Here is a 6,160-nt window from a genome sequence, read left to right on the forward strand (position 1 = left end):
TTTTGTCACTAATATTTTATTTTCTCACTCAGGAATTCAGTTCTGTTTCATTGGAGACACAGTTTATACCTTAACAACATCTTAACCACATGTAATCTAACAATGTTGTTAGAACCTCTTATCTTGCCCTGATTAAAGCTCAGTATTGCAAAGGAACACTTTCAAATAGGGTTATATTATGGGCTGAATAATGTCCCCTCCCCACCTTCACCTCCCTGTCAAAGATGTCCACTTTCTAATCCATGGATTGAACAAGCAATTTTAAATAGAAGAAATAATGGGGTAACTGATCTACAAATATATTCAGCCTTATAGTGAGTGAATTCATTGCAAAGTAAGCTCTAAAATACACATTTACACATAATAAATAAAAATTTGTATTTGAATATTAAGAGGAAGGAGATTCTGTGAAATGTATGTGTCATGAACTGCTGTTGTCAGGCAATGTTTGCCAGCATTCCTTGTTCTGGATCTTCCTCATCATAGTCAAACATGCTCCTTCTTAAAAAAGCATCCTACATCACTGTACATCCCTCCACAGCTAATACCTATATCTTTACTCCAGTTAATTGCAAAATTCCTTGGACTTTGGTTCTACTTTTACTGAAAGCACCTTACACCTCCTATTACCTCTCCAAGTTGGGTTTCCATGTCCATAATTTAATGGCCAACACTGACCCTTGCATTGTTGAGTTTAATATTCACTACTGTTTTTGGCATAATTAATTTATGCACTAATTAATCAATCAGGCAAACAAACAACCTCAGTGATCTTAGCTCTGAGCTAGTCTGGATTGGCTCTCAGGTGAGCTCAGGTAAATATTCTTGGCTGCCATTTCCTTTGACCTTCTCCTGCAGTATTTGCTGCAATCTTGGCCTCACCTGGGTGGAGTCTCTGAGAGGAAAGTCTCAACTTAGGTGTCCCAACTAGTCTTGGATTGGTTGATGGTGGAGGTAGAAGCTCTATTCCCAGACAAGACAGCGGAATGGTGTCAAGCACTGGCCCCCTAGTCAGAGTTATGACTCCAAACAACGTCCTGTGCATTCCAAGGTTGCACAGATTGAGGGATGCAGCAGAGGAGATATTTATAGCTCCATATACCTGCTCATTAGCACATTTCCCTCTTGTTACTACCATGTCTAGTAACTGATTTCCCTGAGGGACACTGGTCTGGACAGATAGGGAAAATTTCCTGCTTATTCTCTGTGTCTAGGAGACAATGTTACAAGCCAGATGAATTCAGTGATTTTTTTTTTCATGATCTCCCCTGTCTTTCTAGGGAAATAAACCTTAAGGTAGCAGCACCTTATCTCAAATCTGAGTTCAAGTTTTCTCCAGAGTCTCAGATTGAGGATTCTTCTTGCTTGGGTCCCTAATCAAAGCATTGCATCCTGGTAAGCCACAGGCCCTGATAACTCTAGAAAATTACTATTCTCATCTTTAAGAAGTTGGATAATTTTGTTCCTTCAATATAAATCCTTGGACTGTACACTGCTTGGATTCAGTACAGTTTTTGCCAAAATAATTAAGTACTTCATATTTATAGCACAAGTTATGGGCTGCATTAGTCCCTCATTAGATAATGTTTGATAATTATGAGACATATAGATCTTAGCAACTTATAGGAAATGTATGCTTTAAGATTTAGAAAACTCCTTTCTATGAGGTAGTACTATTATGAACTCCATTTTCCATTGCAGAAATGGAATTCAAGGGGATTAGAGATCTGCCAGTTATAATCTGAGTAAGGCGTGGGGACATTGTAATTAAGCCAGTTTGTTTCCAGCTTTCAAGCTGTGGGCCAATGTTCTCAATCAGAGAGGCCTTTGCCCTGGGTACTATTTGCTCATGTTGAAGATATGCTGCTAAATACCTACAATGTCCAGGACAGCAGCCAACACAAATGATCCTGCCCAAAAAAGGTAACAGGGAGAAAATGAGTAAACCTATTCAAGACCAGCACTTTCCTCACTTCATTGTGCAAACCAGTAGCCCAGATGCTAGTCCAAATGCAGTTTCTGGTTCAGTCCATCCTGCCTGGTGAGTCAAGAAGCTTTTCATCTCTAACAATTTCCTGAATGATGTTGATGAGGCAGGTAGTGGGTTGTGGCCAGTCTGTGAGTAAGCCAGGCTTTGTTGTAGTTATAATTTAGAGTCTTGTATGTAGTTTTCATTTTCTCTACCCCGTATCACCTTTGCATGACATTTTGAAGAAAAGTGTATGCATTCATTCCAGAGGATGTGAATAATTCTGTGTACAATTCTTTTACATATGGGCCTTTGAATCACACCAAACAATCTACTTCTGAAAACGTCTGTGTAGTAGGCAGAATAAAGGCCTTCAAAAGATGTCCATGTCCATATTCCTGTAGCCTTTTAATAAGTTACTCTACTTAGCAAGGGATGTTTAAGCTAAGAAGTTGAATAAATTTTCTGAGAAGCTGACCTTAAGTTTAGCCATGGTTATCTAGGTGGGATTAACTTAATCATAATGGTCCTGTAAATGTGGATGAGAGAGGCAGAGAGCTGGAGTCAGAGAGAGATTTGAAAACGTTAAGCTGCTGACCTTGATAACGTGGCCATTAGCCAAGGAATGGGGGCTTCTAGAACTGGAGTAGAAGAGAAGGTAGATTCTTTCTTGGAGACCACAGAAAAAACCCAGCCATGCTGATCTCATTATTTTAGCTGAATAAAACCAATTTCAGACTTCTGATACCCAGAAATGTAAGGGCATACGTTTGTTTATTGTAAACCACTACTGTGGCAATTTGTATAGCAGCAATAGGAATCCCATACATACTTTATTCAATAAGGTTTGCTTGAGGAAACTGAATTTCAACCTTTCAGTTTGTTTATTTAGTGTTGATAGCCCACCTGAAGTAGACGTAGATTAAAGCTGATACTTGGGGCCATTAGCTGATATAGAGAATTCCCCATTGTAGAAATGTAAATGTGACTCTGACTTTGAGGCCTTTGAAGCACTAAGGTAGGAAAATTAATTCATTATTGATATTAAGGCCACCCATTCTACTGTAGTTCATGCCTGAATTTCTACATCGCTTGATTTTCATGTTAATTCAAATGCTCATTCCTTTCATTTCTTTACCCTCCAACTTTCTTTCAGGTTTCCAGTGAACCTAAAAGATGGGGTGGTAAATGCATCATCATGTGTGCCAGTGTGGTTATTTGAAAGAGAATGTGTGCAATCACACACACCCCTGTGTATACACACATGCCTTACACTTGAGCATTTTCCTAGGACATAACAAAATATTTGCACATATTTATTTCTCCACACATGCATGTGAAGTTCTGTTTAGTATCCTACATTACATTCAGAAATCAGGAAACTGAGTCTCAGGGAGATTAAAATGTCCACAATTACATACAAGACAAAGAAAGATTATTTTGCACTTTTTTGAATTATGTATCTACAGGCAGTATATACTCAATTTTATATGGCATCTTCATTGCTACAAATTGTACATTGTATTTTATTGTATTTTTCCGGTTCCATTGAGCTATAATTGACCTGTAACATTGTATAAATTTAAGGTGTACAATGTAATGATCTGCTATATTTATATATTCCAAAATAATTACCACAATAAGATTAGTTAACATCACCTCAAAAATTACCATTTTTTTCTTGTGGTAGAACATTTAAGAATTACTCTGTAAGCAACTTTCAAGGATATGGTAGAGAATTGTTAACTATTGTCACCATGCTCTCTTAGATCCTCAAAACATGTTTACTTTATAACTGGAAGGTTGTACCTTTTGACCAGCATCTCCCCGAATACCCCAGCTCCTGGCAACCATTATTCTTCTACTCTATATTTGTATAATTTTGGCTTTTCACAAAGATTCCACATATATATGACATCATAATATATTTGTCATTCACTGACTGAACTTTTTATTTTAACATAATGCATTCAAGGTCCATCCATGTTGTTCAAATGGCAAAATTTCTTTCTATTTTATGGGTGAGTAGTATTTCACTGTGTATATATATGCACCCCCTGTTTTTTACCCATTCATCTATTGATGGACACTTAGGTTGCTTCCATATCTTGGCAATGTAAATAATGCTTCTATGAACATTGGGGTGCAGGTATCTTCTCCAATTAGTGTTTTCATTTTTTTCCAGATATATACTGAGGAATGGAATTGCTGGGCCATGTGGTAGTTATATTTTTAGTTTTTTGAGAAACCTCCACACTATTTCCATAGTTGTTGCCCCAATTTACGTTCCCACAAACACGTTCACATCCTTGGCAACATTTGTTATTTGTGTTCTTTTTGATGCTAGTCATTCTGTCAGGTCTGAAGTGATATCTTATTAAGACTTTAATTTGCATTTCTCTGGCCATTAATGGTTTTCAGCATCTTTTCATGTGCTATTTGCCATCTGTATGTATTCTTTAGAAAAATGACTATGCAGGTCCTCTGCTTATTTTTTAATCTAGAATTTCTTTTGATGTTGAGTTGTATGAGCTGTTTATACATTTTGGATATGAATCCCTTATTGTTCAAACAAATTGCTAATATTTTGTCCTATTTAGGAGGTTGTTTTTTTTTCATTTTGCCCTGGTTTCCTTTTCTTTGCAAAATCTTTTAAGTTTAATTAGATCTCGTTTGTTTATTTTCACTTTTATTTCCTTTGCTTTGAGGAAACAGATCCAAAAAAGTGTTGCTACAATTTATGTCAAAGAGTGTTCTGCCTGTGGTATCTTCTAGGAGTTTTATGGCTCCTGGTCATACATTTAGGTATTTAATCCATCTTGAGTTTATTTTTGTGTATGGTGTTAGAAAATGTCCTAATTTCATTATTTTACATGTAGAGGTTGAGTTTCCCCAACACCACTTATTGAAGAGACTGTCTTTTCTCTGTTGTATATTTTTTTTCTTCTTTGTCATGGATTAATTGACCATAAGTGTGTGGGTTTATTTATGGGCTCTCTATTCTTTTTCATTGACGTACATGTCTACTTTTGTGCCAGTACCATACTCTTTTGATTATTGTAGCTTTGTAGTCTAGTGTGATGTTAGGGAGTGTGATTCCTCCAATTTTGTTCTTTCTCAACAATTGTTTTGCTATTTTGGGTCTTTTGTATTTCCATACATATTTAAAACTTATTTGCACTAGTTCTGTGAAAAATATCATTAGCATTTTGATAGGAATTGCATTGAATTGGTAGATCGTCTTGGGTAGTATGGTCATTTCAAAAATGTTAACTCTTTAAATCTGTGAATGCAATGTATCTTTCCATCTGTTTGTGTTGTCTTGAATTTCTTTCATCAGTTTCCTACAGTTTTACTAGTACAGGTCTTTTACCTCCTTTGGTAGGATTATTCCTAGGGTATTTTATTCTTTTTGATGAGATAGTAAATGGGATTTTCCCCTTAATTTCACTTTCTGATAGTTCATTGTAAGAATCTACACAAAAGGGAAAAGCCCACTAGGAAAGGCAAATATACAGTGAGGATTGAAGATCACTTAAAAAGGCAGTACATATGTTAAAAGACAAAAAAAATTGTAAAAGCAACTATATAAACAGTAAACAGTTGAGAAAAGCATGAAGATGTAAAATACATTAAAAGACACAAAATGTGGAGGAAGGGAGTAAAAAGTGTAAATCTATTAGAATGTGTTTGAAGCTAAATCACTACCAGTTTAAAACAAGCACATATAATTATGGGTTAACATATAGGAAGCCACATCAGCATTGTTGCTGATCTCCCTGGGAACTCCCCATCAGAAATATAAACAAATTCAGGTGGTCCACCCAGAGCATGAGACACCATGACAAATCAGCCTATAGTTGGCTGATACCACTGTAGGTCAGAATGCTCAGCCAAGATCAACAGAGCCTCCCCAGATGACTTACAGGTGAATGAACACACAGGAGGATCCCAGCAGAAATCTGAACAATTCACCTCCATACAATTCCATTGTTTAATAAAGTCATAATGTGAAGTCATTTGCTTTCAGGATGGCTTGTTATGGGGCAATAGCTTACTGATACAGCAATCCAAATGAACAAATGTGAAGGCAATTATAAAAAAAAATTGCTTTTTCTTATTTTTGACAATTGCCTCAATATTTGAGACAACATTCAACATCATTCTGTTATTCAAGTTTATTTCACAAAG

This window comes from Hippopotamus amphibius, chromosome 15 (assembly GCF_030028045.1).
Source record: "Hippopotamus amphibius kiboko isolate mHipAmp2 chromosome 15, mHipAmp2.hap2, whole genome shotgun sequence".
Classification (NCBI taxonomy): Eukaryota; Metazoa; Chordata; class Mammalia; order Artiodactyla; family Hippopotamidae; genus Hippopotamus; species Hippopotamus amphibius.